The sequence below is a fragment of the Belonocnema kinseyi genome, chromosome 1 (assembly GCF_010883055.1).
Source record: "Belonocnema kinseyi isolate 2016_QV_RU_SX_M_011 chromosome 1, B_treatae_v1, whole genome shotgun sequence".
NCBI classification, from domain to species: Eukaryota; Metazoa; Arthropoda; class Insecta; order Hymenoptera; family Cynipidae; genus Belonocnema; species Belonocnema kinseyi.
The window spans coordinates 179,278,888-179,295,296 of record NC_046657.1 but is presented as its reverse complement, the minus strand read 5'-3'; the positions used below and the strand labels follow the sequence as shown (position 1 = coordinate 179,295,296).

The window sequence follows — 16,409 nt, the reverse complement described above, 5'->3', positions numbered from 1 at the left end:
CCCAAAGTGTCCATGTTTTATATGGATGGCCCCTTTCGAGGAATTTGTAGAAATTCACGTATTTGACCAAATGAACGAAGTTGACGGAATATATGGAACTCGCGGAATTCAAAGAATTCGCGTAATTTATAGAATTTCCGGAATTTCTTTTGACATTCTCGAAAATAGAGGAAGGCGAGAAGATTTTATATGCATACATATTTTTCCGCTAAATTCATTAAAAGCGCGGGAAAAATATAATTTATTCCCGCTAGGAAATTCGAGGGTTGTACATCATGTTTACGTTTAGTTGAGACCGCTAAACAATACTCAGTCTGACAAGATCACGAGATTTCAAATGCCAAACAATTAGCAGCCTAAATGCGAGCAGGGCGATGACGCAAGTAAAGTCATCAAGGATTTGATGAGCGGTTTAAGAACTTTGAGCATCGACGTTAAATTACATAAATTTAAAAATAACTTAGGAAAAAATCCAAATGAGTTCTTAGGATCGTTAGAAAAATATTTTAATGCTAAAAAAATCCCAGAAATACACAAATTATTGCTGTTTGAAAATGCTTAAGAATGTAGAGAACGAACGCGGTTCGATATCCTTCGGTATAGTTTTGCCAAATATGCTGCGTTCAAAACTAGATTTTTAAAAAATTGTATCTGAACTCAATTAGGGTAAAAATAAAATTTTAATGGTCAGCTAGAGGAGTCGATCCAAGGAAGGGAAATTTGCAAGCTTTCTTCCTTTCGCAATATAAAGAAGTTCAATATTTCTTACCAGCTTTATTATCATATGAGATTAATTATAGCATCATACAACAACTTTCATTAAGAGTCCGCGAAGCTTTGAGCATCTTAGACTATTCTGACGTAAATAAAGTTACACAAGCCTTAGCGCATCTTGATTTGACACATGAAGAACGTGAGAATGGTAGACAGCGTCAATATAATCAAGTCCAAAACAATAACTTTCGAAATAAGGATTTCAAGTCTAATGTTCATGGATTACAGCCTAATGCAAATTCATTTAATGAATCTTATAACAATTCGGTATATGAATTTTGATCTCAAAATTCAAATTATAACTTGTATTCGTGCATGCATCATCCGTGTAATTGAAACAGCATGGGTTGTGGCAATGCACAGAATCACCCTCATCACGCAATGAATGTAGTTATGGTTCAACCTTACTCCAATTATAATTCGTATCCAGCCCAGCTACAAGATTTGAATGTTTTCCCTCTTACTTTTGCTTGAATAAATCATTTAAACTGAATAGTGACGCTGTGTGTTCGGGTCTGGCGACGCGTCAGGGGCCTTATGAGATTTTTGGATACCTACAAAATAATATTATTGATCAACCTTAAAAAGGTGAATTTTTGAAAATCCAGAATTTTGATTTCTACTGGTTTCTGTTTTTAATTTTTCTACTCCTGTTTTTACAGACACAGGTAGTTAAATCACGTTCTTTTCTAAAAAAATTTATAAATATTTATTGTATCAAGGGAAAATTTTATAATTGCCGGTCTCAAATGTTTTACTTATCACAGCTATTGGAAAGAAAATGACAAAAATAAATAGACAAGCACTTTTAAATGTCAGAATAGGAAATTATGAAAAGTCAAAACTGTTAATAATACGTTGGTTACAATGGTTTTTACTCGTGAAATTTCTACACAAAATAAAATAAAATTTTATGATGATCCCTTAAAAAACAAATTCGATTCATGTATCTGGTCTCAATAATGGAGAACGAGATCTCCTCGATAAACAAGAGCTTGCGAATATAATTAACGATGACAAAAGGGAAACCAGTGCCTTATATTTTATAAATTTAAATGATCCCGAGTATGATGATGATCATGCTTTGGAAAACATTATCAATGAAAATTATCTAAACGAACTCAAATTATCTCAGTTAAATATCTTTCGTTCAAATCAAGTTTATAATGATTCCGAAAATTATACTTTCTTGAACGACATTCGATCGATCGCGGAATCCCCTACATTGCTAAGTCCTGGGGAACGCGAAACCTTCGTTCAAAGATTATCTTAATTTAAAAAACTTTTTTCATACCTAGATCAGAGTACCGGTTATTATGACTATCAACTTAAAATCAAACCTCATAAAACGATTGTTCATAGGTCCTATCCCATTCCTCTGGAATATCGTGTCTTGGGCGATAAAAAAATTGATAGAATGCTCTCTGCAGGAATAATTGAAAGGTCAAAAAGTTCGTATTGTAACCCTTTGCGTGTAGTAGTTAAGAGCGATGGAATTATTCGTATTTACCTAGATGCACGATTTATCAATAACATAATCGAATCTGAAAATGAAGCAATGCATTTGATTATGGAAATTACACAGAAATTTCATGGTGTAAGGTATATCTCGACGATTTACCTGGAAAATGGCTATTGGCAGATTCCATTGAATCAGAATTCTCGTCAGTATAACTCATTTTTGCATAATTATAAGGTGCACCAATTCTGTCGAATACGATTCGGTATAAAGACAGCCCGTTCGGGTTTCATTAGGACTTTAAACTATGTGTTAGGTAATCCATTTGACTTCTCTCAAAGCTTATGGCGATGGCTGGGTCATTAGCACTGTCGGTAATTTCGAAAATCATTTAAATGATATTTATTCTATTTCCACTACTATGCAAGATCACAATTCCACTCTGAGATTAGATCAATCATTACTTTTTCAAAAATAAGTTACAATTCCGGAATTTCAATTATCCCTTGAAGGAATTAAGCCCGATATAGATAAACTACAAATTATTAGAAATTTTGCTGGACCGGAGAATAGAAAAGAATTGCAACGTTGTTTTGGAAAAATGCTATTATTATCGACATTTCGTATCGCCCTATTCAAACTATATAGAACCATTCAGAGATATTCTTAAGGAATCTAGTTGTTAGAATCGGACTGAAAATCACTGACAAATTCATATACAATTAAAAAATAATCTCGCAGATAGTATCATGCTAAGAAATTATCTTTCAAATTTTAAGTTTACATTTGAATCTGACGCTTCTAACAAGGGTATCAGCAGAATTTTATATCCGACTGATGAGAAGAGCGATAATTACGTAATTTCTTTAGTGAGCCGATGTTTGAGCAAAACAGAGACCCACTATATGACGACAGAAAAAGAGTTTCGAGCCATCATTTATTCAGTTACCATATGTTGTAGGTATTTATAAAGAAACACATTTGAAATTACTACCGATCATCAAGAGCTTACTTTCTTAATTCAGGCGGTGGAGCGTAATTTTTCAATAATAAGAATTTGATGTAAGGCATTGTCTAGGAAATCAAAGCTTCATTGCTAATTTTTTTAGTAGAAATCCGTCTCGAAAATTTGAGGAGGAGCGAAAGAACATCCTGAGTACATATTCATAACTTAACAGTTAATTTGCCTATTGATAGTCAAATTATTCCATGCAATCTGATTGAAGTAGATACAGATTTTAGAAAGAAATTTAGAAACATCAAAGTTTCGCAAGAACACGGTAAAGAATTCATTGAACAGACGACACGGTGAATTGTGTATCTGTGATTTGCAGATTCAAAAAGTTAAAACATAATCGGTTTTCGACTATGTGAGTCGGTCATTTTCTCAAGCATCTTCGAATCTGCCATGTACTTCAATGATCATTTCAAGCAAGGTCATTTTGAATCGGTTTCTTCATTTTTGAATTAGACAGACTTTTTTGGGGCAAAGCTGCCATATTTTACACGATTTTTTAAATTTATAAATTATCGAAGTATTAAAAGAAATTATGCGCAGGTCTACTAGATTCCTTTTGCTATTCCAGTTATATGTCATTCACGGCATATAAGTTAGTCAACAAAATTATAACGACTAAAAGTCTTTTAAAAACAAATCGGCGGCAACTTAGAATTCCAGTGCATTAAAAAGTTTTGCTGTAACTTGTGATCGTTTTCAAATAATAAATCCTGTACATTTTTAAATGGAAGAAAGATTCCAATTCATCAAAGCGGAAAACCCAAATTAATTAATAACTGTAAACTTTTATGGGCCACTACTACGATCAATCGGTGGTGTATAATGTATTTTTGTCTTATTTTCATCACCTCTTTGGAGTGCGGTATTGTAACTGAAAGGCATAAAACCCTTGTTAAGTTCAGTAAGACATCCCCAAAGTAATCCAACTAAAAGTTTAATGAGGGAATCGGGCCCGATTATTCAGACCTTTTTTCAGACACTTTTGCTGGGCAAAACATTTACCATCCATTGAATCTTTGTGGACTATTATAACACATAACAGTACCAGTTTCTCTGTACATGAGTGTCATTTTTCTGTTAAACTACATGATATCATCCAGAAGATGATTTCATTCTCAGAAATTAAAGATATTTCTCATTAGGATAAAATTTCATTGACAAATTAGAAATTATGGAGTTTTTTTGAAAAATGACTGCTTGCTTAAAAATTTGTTTCAAGAGCTAAATTAAAGACTGGTGATAAAGTTCTGTTGAACATTCCTAAAAAATCCGACGCATTTAACAAAGTAATTCGTAAATTTGTCCGCATCTATTACGATCGATATCGAATCAGTAGGAAGTTTGGGGAGAAAGCGTTTCAGTTGGTTGAGGAGGACGATCCTGAGAAAATAATTAGCAATTATAATCCGTGCCGTTTGAAAAAATATTAAAATCGCGAAGGAATACCAAATGCTCCAGTGATAACAAGAGAAATTTACTCTGGGCACTTGGCTGTTGATTGTTTCATTCTGAACTAGTACTTATTTTAACACGATTTTATGATTCTGTATTCAAGATGTGCAGATTAAGGAATAAAGTATGTGACCAGAAAACGAAGATGTCATTATGGCAAGCTACAATAGTTCAATGGCAAATTACATACCCGCATTTTATACATTTTTCTTGATTTTCGAAACGTTATATAATTCTTCAACCTTTCGAAATGGGGATAATGATGCAATTTTATATGCATAAATATTTTCCCGCTAAAATCGTGAAAAGTGCAGGAGAAATCAAATGTATTCCCGCTAGGAAATCCGAAGATTGTACCTCAGGTCTACGAATGATGGGTATAAATTATGTCCAGCCGTAGTTATGAAAAGAGCGGTCAAAATAAGATTTAGGTATTGGGAAATAGATGATCGCGTAATGATCTATGTTGGTAATGGGCGGAGCCTATGGCATTCCTCGCTTTCGAAACGAAACCGCATTTTAATCATTCAATTACTGTACTTTCGAATGCCTGCGAGTTTTGACCAGCATCGCATTTGATCGAGCTGTGACTTTTAAGTCTGTCAGGTAATATTTAATAATAGTGAATTTATTACGCATGTGATTTTTTTATCTTTGTGAAAAGAAGTTCAAACCGGTTTTTTTCCAATAATTTGTTTCATCTTGGTACGGTAACGCAACCGTCAAACCGCCTAATCAGCCAAACGACAACTAACCCCCATCAATTGGGACTCATTATCCCCTGCTTATAACATTTGTATTAATTGCAAATTAAACATCCAAATATCGTATAACGTATGACTCATTCTTTCTCTGTTTTCTTATCATAAATCTAATTAGATATTACCAGGATAGCTTGTTAAAATTCGATCAGGATTTATAATTCCAAAAAATTATAATCTAGTGTGCTTCATGTAAAACAATATATAAATAACTCACGTAATTCATAAAATGAACGGAATTTAAAGAATTCAAGCATTTTATGGATTTTTCAAAATTTGTGAAATTCATGGCATTAATAAATTTTAAACAGTTAACTAAATTCCCAGATTTGACGATATTTATGGAATTCACAGAATTGAAGAATTCATGTAATTCATAATAACGGAATTTTATCCATTCATGGATTTCACGAAATTCATGAAATTCACAGAGTTCGTGGAATTCCAGGTATTCCTAGATATCTAGATTACAGGAAATTCATGGAATCCACAGAATTATTGTATTTAACAGAATTAAAAGAATTCACGGATTTCCCGGAATGTAAAGAATTTACTTAATTCAAGGAATTTAAGAAATACAAGGAATTCATAGAATTCACAAAAATCAAGTAATGCGAGGAACTAATAGATTTCAAGAAATTAATTAAATTCAGAAAACTCAAAAAATTCATGGAATTCACGCAATTCATGAAATTTACAGAATTCAAGAAATGTAAGGAATTTAAGGATACATTGAAATCACTGAATTTAAAGAATTACGAAATGTAAGAAATACATGAAATTCATGAAATGAGAGAAGTTGACAAGGTTAAGGAAACAGACTCTGCAAGAAACGAATGAAATGTACGGCAATCATGAAATTTACGTAATTCATGAACTTTACAGAATTAACGGAACTCACAGAATACACGGAATTAACAGAATTTAAGAAATTGACAAAACCCAAGGAATTCAAGGAACTCATAAATTTCACGAAATTCATGCAATTCATCAATATCAGGGAATTCAAAGAATCGTAGAATTTAAGGAATTCAAGTGATTCTTTGAATTTAAAGAATTCATGGAATTTGGAGAACTTACGGAAGTCAAGGAATTTAGGAAATTTACAGAATTCAAGGAATTAACGAAATTCATGGACATGATGTAATTCATGGAATTAACAGAATGCATGTGTTACGTAAAAATAAGACACCACAAAGATTTTAATGTCAAAATATAAGGAAAACAAATTAATTCTCATTTTTCAAATTACATCTGTTTAGATTCGAAATAATTTGTTTGCTCGATTGTGACACTACGGTTTTAATATAACTAGAGTGATCATAAATTAGGCCGCCAAGTAGGCACTTTAAAATAATGGCAATAAAGAATGGGAAAACTCGAGCGAATCGAAGAATTCCTTCTTAATTTTTGCGCAAGGAGTGAAATATTTGTTGTTGTAAATATTGTTATAAGATTTGATTGGAATATAAAACCCGGAATTTGAAGAAAAAAGAGACGAACAAAATATCCAAAACTAAGAAGATTTAAGTAGGTTAAAAAAATTGTGAACCATAATTGTATTTTTCTCAGACAGAAACCTAAAATAAAAACTAGAGTTAAATAGCGTGTAAAGGGTTCATTCAAGCCATAAGCATAGCATGACGAGAATGAATAAATGGATGAAGGAATAAACCAAAACTACAATAAATACATTCACGTGCACACGTGGGTATAATAAACGCAGTAATGGTTGAATGCCCCTCACACATACCACAAAGTCGCGCGACGTACCGAGGTATCATACAGGAGAGGCGCACGAGGATGCTTTGTTTCAACGACCGTGTCGGTGTAATCCAATTCTATCTTCCTGCATTCTCCAGCCGTTCTGAACTCCTTGATCTCTCATAGCTACCCTATTCAATCCACTCCTTCTCGGCTCAAACCAACCTTCTGAACAAGAAAACTTTAGACGGCTATAACTTCCTTGAAAATAGACAGAATTTCATGAGGCAAAGAGCAGTTTCAGAATTAAACAGTTTTGAACTTAAAAAGTAGCCTTAAATAATAAATATTAACATCCATAAATTGAAAGGCGAGACACGCAGTAATTTCACACAAAATAAAAACTAGATTTTGAAAGTAAAATTTGAAGTCAATTATTTCCTGAGAGACTGCGAATTAAAAAAAACCTGCAAACCGAAATCTTAGCGGAATTCAGTTAAATCGAAATAAAGATTTGCCTACAGGGATGAGATAACTGTTGAGAAGCACAAATTTAAAGCAGTTAAGCTAAAGTCTAACTTCCATATTTCCCAACCTTTTCACCAAAAATAATAACATTTGTCATAAAAATTCCCCACTTTCAACCACCACATTGACCACATGGACAAAAAACACCCTCCGGAAAATCTCAAGGCAGTCGTATAATCTACTTGTGACGAGCAGGTAATACTTCCAAATCCTCCGTAAATTCGAGAAAAGTTTAGTGCCCGTTAAGTTGGTAGCCACGATACCTCGCGTAACCCCTTAAGTTTTTCTCTTGGTTTCTCCAGTTGAAATTGAAGCAGAAGCCGCTTTCTCAGTATAGGATGACAAAGGTGGCGCCACGAAATTAAAAAACAAACAGAAGTGTAAAACAGAGGTTTCTCTCCAGTCTCCTGAATTGGGCGCTTTGAAACCACTGGCAAGACGTTAAATCAAAACTTGACCAACGAAGTGCATTCTTTTTCTCAAAATTAAGCGAAGGCCGCGTCCAATGGACATAGTAGATAGAAACTACATAGTAGACGCTCTAAGCTACCGTGAAGTGAGCTATTAACGTTGGTATTTGGGTTGCAAAGACTAAAGTTAAAAAAGGACTGCTTATCTCTCTGAGTATTAGGAAGTAGTATTTCTCGGACGAAGACCAGATGCAAACGTCCCCACAAAATAATAAACTCAACCACACGGTGAAGTTTTGATTCTTCAATCATACCCCATCTTTCTATTAATACTCTTTCCCTCTCCTTTTATTCTAATTCTTCATAGTTTACTCCTGTCCCGTCTTCTATGTCTTTTGCATTAGAGAACTTACTCCTTTCTTTTTCCCATCTTGTTCATTCTATCGCCCTCCCTCTCCTTTCTCCTACCTCCATCAAACAATTTCTTGCTAACTCCCATTTTTTCTCTCCTTCAGCTTCGTCTCAAACTTCCATGCACTCTTTCCCGCACTAGTACTTAATTTATCCCTTTCCGCTTCTTCTGTAATCATATATCGCCGTTGCTTAGGAGAACGAACCCGCAAATTATATCACTGTGAAAACAACACTTTTTATCATAACGCCATGGAAAAAAAACTCATCTCTATAAAATGTGATAAACAATCATATCTCTCACCAAACACTGTAAAAAATACATATTGGTAAGCGCTGTGAAAAAACACATCTTGTATAAATACTGTGAAAAAAACCCGCATCATTGAATGGCCGTAATAAAAAATATATTTTAGTAAACAATGCCCTGTACTTTTCTCCTCTTTCCTATTATGAACTATGCTTTATATGAATATCCATAGATCCACGCGCTCTATATTAAACATAAATGTATAAACAACACTCAAACCCAGACAATAAGCGGCTGGCAGCCTACAACACACGATTATAACTTGAGATTCATTTATAGTTCTTTGAATAGTCCACCAATAATACTTTTTGTACGACAACATGATTATTATAGTTTTTTTGGAATAAAACAGTTTAATTAAAAGTTTTAAGGGATACGGTCTTTTTCACGTCTTTTCACAAATAAGGTTTTTTTCCAGGGTTTTTTCATGAGTAAGGTCTCTTTTCACGGCGCTTACAGAAATAATGTTTTTTCTCAGCATTTAATGAAATATATATTTTTCGTAGCCTTTCACTGACATATGTTCTTCTTTGCGGTGTTTTAAAAAAATGTGCTTTTGTTCACAGCGACTTAATAAACAATTTATTTTTCACGGGGTCTTTGGAAAAAGTTTTTCTTCATAGCTTTATTTTACATGTTTTTTTTTTCATCAGCACCGCCGATATATTAGCTTATTCTAGTCTGCCCCTGTTGGACACCTTATACACCTTTCTTGTAAACTCTGAATATCTTTTCTTTCTTTTCATCGGCATATCTGTGCTCCATAATCTAATACCGACCATACCAGCGTATGAAATAACCACATTATCCTTCTCCAATTTTTTTAAAACTTTTTTTCCTATTCCACATATCTGTTTCAATACTCCTGCTGCTTTTTTATTTTTTCTCTTATATGAGATGTATGATCTCCATTCGTCTGCAGGATATATCCCAAATATTTAAACTCTTTTACTTCTTCTAACTTTCTGCCCTTCCATCACCCCTTCCATTTGTTCATTCTTTCCTCTCCTTTCCAAAAGCACATTACCTTTGCCTCACTCTTCTCACCAACCAGAAACTATATCCTACATGCTCTCCTACATTTACCCTGCTTTTTGTCACTTTAAAACTTTCCGTGTGCGGTATACAGTGTTGGCGTCAACGTCACACCCCTATAATCGTTGATCTCTCCTTCTTTGCCTTTCTTCACTATTGGTATCACTTCTCCTTCTTTCCATAACTCTGGCCATCCATCTCCTCTCTATACTTTGCACACATTACCAATGCCTATTTCTTTAGTTCCGTCCCTCTATATATCTATATATCTATATACCACCTGGCTATTTCATCCCTTGTTATTTCCTCTTCCTCATCTCTTTCTCTACCATATTTTCCTTTCTTCCTAATTTTTCTCTCTACTCCTCCTAGCAAATTTAAAAAATAATTTTTTTCATTCTACCCTTTCAACATCTTGGTTTGCTTTTCATCCTCTTTTTCTCTCCGTTTACTACCTTTTAAACCTCTTCTTCTTTCACAGCCTTCTCCGCCTCTTCCTCAAACCTTTCATTCTCTTCCTCTTTCTGTTGTTCCCTAAACTCAAAATACTGCTTCTTTTTTCTCCTATATTCTTCCCCATTACATTTTAAGTTCTCCATTTTCTTAATTCCTTTCTGCCGTCCTTTTTCATTCTTTACAATCCTCATCCCATTCACTTTTATTCCCTCCTTCACTAACTTTATTTATGTTTGTGCACTCTCATCCCCTTCTTATTTCTGCTATTATTTTGTCCATCTCCTCGTCCACATTTCCCTCTCCTATTCTAATATTCCAGGCTTCTTTAAAAAAAGTTCTTTTCTTTGCCTTGACCAATTTCCTTTTGCTACACTTTTTACCGTTGCTCCCTTTTTATTTATTTTTGAGAATCAATATAATATCCTACCTCTAGTTCCATGACCTTCTCTCTTACCTTATAATCCATTATCACATAATCTATTTCCATTCCCCTTTCTCCTCCTGAGCGTGTATATTCTTTTTCCTCATCTTCTTCTATATTTCCATATGAGATAAACCATCTTATCTACACCAAGCTCTTCAACAACTTCTTTCTCTTCCCATTTAGTACTATTAATTGGATTTTCTTCCTCTCTCTTCTCCTCGTTCTGTTCCTCTTACACCTCCTGCTCTTGAATCTAAATTCCCACCTATTATGACCCTAGTCTTTTCTTTATTTTCTTCCATCAATTCTTCCATTTCCTCTGCTTTCTCGTGCATATCTCCGTTCGCATAAAGCCCCACTACCTTTCACTTATCCCCTCTCATCTTTACCTCTTCTACTCTTAATCCTTCTTTTTTTTCTTCCCTCTGTTCCTTATCTTTCCCTGTTATATATTCGTTCATTACTCCCATCACTATTCCTCCAATTTCTCTGCCCTTTTCATTGTTCCTCTTTGCCCTTTTCATCTATTCGCGTCTCCACCATTATTAATAGAACATATTGTATCAAATTTCTCATAAAATCCCTAACCTTTCTCTTCAATCCTACTATAATCCATTAACATATCCTCCATTCTCTCCTACATTCGTTTCTCGTCTCTTTTTGCTTCTTCCCTGTCTTCGTCCGAATCCCACCATAGTCCATCTTTCTGTATTCTCCCATACTTAACCCATTTTCTTATTTTCTTATTTCTTTTCTCTCTCGCTATTTTCTTCAACTCATACTTCGTCTTTATTTGTACCCTTCAAACTCCTGGTTCGAGCTTTCCATTTTCTTTATCCTACTTTACATCTCCTCTGACTTTTTAATATTATCTTCCTGGATCTCTAGCTTTTGTTCTGATGGCTGTATCCTCTTCTCTAATTGTTCCCTGAACTCTTCCGATTTCTTTATTTCTTTTCTAAGTTCAGTTGTTCCCCGCCGAATTTCTTTTGTTATTTCCTCTCCACCTTTCCGTTGCTTTTCTTCATAAATCCTTATTACTTCTATCACAACTTCGCGAATTTATTTCGGTCTTTCCTCTTTTATCAGATCTAAAGTTTCATCTCCGTTTCCTTCAGTCTTTTTACCATTTCACTCTTCTCTACAAAACTATGATTTTTCATAGCATTCTAGGAATGCATGAAATCCATGGAATTTTCGGAATCCATTGAATTCATAAAATGCATGTAGTTAACAGAATTTGCAGAATTACGGAGTACAAGAAATTCAAAAAATTGACAAAATCTAAAGAATCCACGGATTTCAAGGAACTCAAAGAATTCATTCAATACATGAAATGCACTTCAATCATGATATTCAAGTAATTTATGAGTATTACAGAATTAACGGAACTTACGCAATTTAAAGAATTCACGGTGTTCATGGAATTGAAAGAAATCCCGTAATTGAAGGAATTCAAGGTATTCACGGAATTGAAGTAATTCACTAAATTCGAGGAAATAATGGAATTCTTGGAATTTATTGAATTTGAGAAATTCGTGGAATTTATTGAATTTGAGAAATTCGTGGAATTAACGGAATTCATGGATTTCATTAAGTACATAGTATTCACGAAATTCAAGAAACTCCTGTAAATCCTAGAATTTACGGAATTCAGTGAATCAAAGCAATTCATGGAATTAGTGGAATTCTAAGTATTCATAGAAATAACTCTAACAATCTAAAAGACATTTATGAATATTATTTAGATTCAGTTTTTGAAAATAATTTGTAAGCGTTAGCCAATTATTTTTGTGAAGTGGCGTGCGTACCTGAATATCTCATCTGAGAAAAACATCTGAGAGGTCTTTTAAATAAGTAAACTGATCGATTTAAAACAAGTAATAAGTAGTATTTACATTTATTAAATAAGGCGAGGAAAAATCCTTTTAAAAGCAATTTTTACAATAAGACTAAAAGCGGGTTAATGGGAACAAGATTACATTCGCATAGAGAGAGAGAAAGAACAAGAGTCTACATTTTATATTAAAAAGAGAACATTTATATGATAAACGAAATCTTGCCAAGTCTGACTAAAAAATTCAAATGACACAAAATTTGAATAATTGGAAAATTAACTGGAGACCCGCGCGAGATTCCACCCTAAAGCGTTAAAGAATGAAATGTCTCCGGGTCTACGGACGCCGTTAAGAGAATATAAAAGCAAACACTTTTGAAAAGAATTATTAAATATAATTAAAATATACAAGCTCTCCCATCTTGCGACGAATCGTGGGCGGTGAGATTTGGGTCGCACCAGGTACATAATTCGGAATGCGGGAATCTCATCTACATTCCACCCCCGGTCAACTACCTCGATTCACACTCGTAAGCTGTTGTGATACGGTGAAAAAAAAGCTCAAAATGAGCTCAAGAAAAATGAAAAACGTTGACTATTTCGGAAGTTATTGAAAATTTAGGAAAACATTGAAATTTACACTAATTTTCCAATATCTACCTAAAAACTAGACAAATTGGCTTCACCCGGGGCTTATTTCAATCAGAACTTCGAAAACAATCAACCTTTTGAAGAGACACTTTTTTAGCTCCGGTATAATTAAAGCGATAAATACACAAAAAAACGATTTTTCTAAGTAAGTTCAAACTTTTGCAGGGCAGTGTAATATCCTTACAGCTGCAGAAACACCTACCCTAAATGACCTCCTCCATTGAACGTACCAGGTGCACCGATCAAAAAATTTAATACGCAGTTTGACGAGGTTCCTGAAGTTGACAAGAAGTTCTCGGAAGGATCCGGTTTCGGTGATCCGTTCAACGCCCGTCCGTTTTAGGTACGTAGGTACATATGCGACAACCCGTATGTTTTGCCCGCTCTCAAGAACGTCTCTCTGGATTAAATCATTTAAGGGAAGGGATTGTGTAAAATAACAAGATCAAAAAGAAACTGTTGTCCTAACTAGAGAGTCTCGGCCCCAAAACAGAGCTCTTTCGGAACCCCGTGGGTTAAGTTTTTAATTCGGAAATCCCGCAAAAAATTTCTAATAAAGTGGAAGCCGCTTTGTTTTCCCTGGTGTAGAAGCTGCCACGAATGAAGACGAAAGACGAGCTATTTTTTTTCGAAACTTAAAATTAAAATTAATTTTTGGTCTAGGAGACAGAATTTGTATTGCAGCGGGAAGACATAAGAAAACTATTGGATATAAACGCATCCCTGGTTTTACTGTTTAGTGCAGACCACCATCTTTCCGGTACAAAAGCAAATGTTTCTTTGTAAAAATGAAAGTATAAAGTGGTATTTCGCGTGGTAGAATGGGCGTGTGTGCATATTACTGAACTCGAGTTGCTCGCAATTTGAGCAACGACCCATTACGGAAATAAAATTGGTACTGGCCTATTCTGGATGAATGCAACGAGGACCATTACAAGTACCCTCTTGAATTCTTTCCGAATGGTAACATTATAATTGAAGCTCAGCGTATGCGGTAAGTTCTCTTGTATTGCTCCGATTATTACGAAACATTTACTGTTACGCTAATATATTTAAGTGATGCCTTGTTGACATGTTCGGTTGAATTAACACAGTTTTTTAAAAACATTTAGTCAATGTCTAATAAGGGATGTATTCAAGCGGGGGGGGGGGCGGTCAGTTGAATAAACAGAAAGTTTCATTCAAGGAATTCAAGGAATTAAAGGAATTTAAATAATTTATGGAATTTGTAGAATTCACGGACTTCGTGAAATTCGTGGAATTTAGGAAATTTAAGGTATTTATTTAATTCAAGGAATTCCCGACATTCATGGAATTCAGCGAATTATAAGAACTCTTGGAATTCAATGACTTATAGAAATTTATGGAATTCCTAAAATTCACGCCATTTACTGTATTTAAAAAATCATGGAATTAGGGAATTCAAATAATTCAAGGAATTAGCAAAATTCAAAGAACTCACTGATATCAGAGAATCCACGCAATTCTTGGATTTCAAGGAATTCATAGATTTCGAGGAATTATGGAATTCATGAACTTTACAAATTGAACGAAAATCACTGAAATTATGGAAATCACGGATGATAACATACAATTGATAGAATTCGCGGTATTCATGGAGTGCAAGGTATTCATGAAATTCAAGTAGCGCACCAAATACAATATGCCACTTCAACATTTTAGCGAAGTTTCAATTCTAGCGTGCGTAACGAGGCACCCACATCTTTTTTCTGAAAAGCAATTATTCACAATTGTGGCATAGTGATAGCAGTATAATTCTTATATGGGGAATCGACAAATTAAATATTAGTGAGATAATTTTTTCATATTTCAACCGTACGGAATGCAAGTTCAAGATATTCACGATATTCAAGGAATTTACGGCGTTCAAGAAACTTATAAAATTCATGAAATACGTAAAGTTTACATCCATCGAGAAATGCCTGGAATTCTAGAATTGTACAGAATCCACGGAATTTACGAAGTTCAAAGAATCCATGTAATTGGCGAAATTGCAGAAAATCACGGAATACATGAAATGCACGGCAATCCTTAAATTCATGTAATTTATGGAATTTACGTGATGAACGGAATTTACGGAATACAAGAAATCCACGTAATTAAAACAATTCAAGGGAATCCTGAATTACATCAAATGTATGGCGATCATGAAATTCACCTCATTTATGAAATTTACAGAATTCACTGAATTCGTGGAACTTAACGAATTCGCGGCCTTTAAGAAATGTGCGGAATTCAAGAAATTCACCAAATTCAAGGAATTCGCAGAATTTGAGGAATTCATAGAATTCACGGAATTAGTGGAATTCGTGGAATTTGTAGAGTTTAAGAAATGGGTCCAATTCACGGGATTCATGGAATTCATGAAATTCAAGGAATTCACGGAATTTGATGAATTTTCGGATTCAAAGAACGCAGAGATTTCACGAAATTCATAAAATATGCGGCAATCATGAATTTCGAGGAATTAATGTATTTTACAGAATAAACCGAATTGACGGAATATATGAAGCTCACGAAATTCAAGGAATTAGGTCATTCATCAAATTCATGGAATGCATGAAATGTATGTCAATCGCGATTTCACTTCATTTATAAGATTTACAGAGTTAAAAGAATTGATTGGATGTAAGGAATTAGCGGTATTACAGGAATATTATGAAATTCATGGTGTTCAAGGAATTTTGGTTATAAGAAATTCATGAATTTTACATAATTTACAGAACTGGAAGAAGTTATGAAATTCACGGAATTCAAGGAATTTATGTAACAAATAGAATTAATGAATTTCTTGAATTCCTAAGATTCAGTGAATTCCACGAATTGCATTATTTCCTTGAATTCTATCAATTACGTGGATTCCTGGATTTTCGTATATTTCGTTAATTCTGTAAAATTTCTGAATTTTGTAAATTTCACGATTCACGTACATTTGATGTACTCCATGAATTCCCTGGATTCCTCGATTTCTATAAATACTTTGAATTCTCGAATTCCATGAATTTCGCGAAATCCATCAATTACATGAAATCCTTGAATTCCGTAAATTCTATGAATTACATACCAGGTGTATACATATGAAACCGGTATTGCCATTTAGCGGCCAGTAGGCACACTTGTAGGCACTGTCGGAACTTACCATTTGTGCTAATTGGCGT

General features: G+C 34.1%; 1 protein-coding gene across 5 annotated transcripts in view; it reads right to left on the bottom strand.

The window, feature by feature from the left end:
• Positions 1-16,409, bottom strand: part of LOC117170293 (MFS-type transporter SLC18B1-like) — a 245,244-nt gene that overhangs the window by 112,635 nt on the left and 116,200 nt on the right. The gene's annotated exons all lie outside the window — the stretch shown is intronic.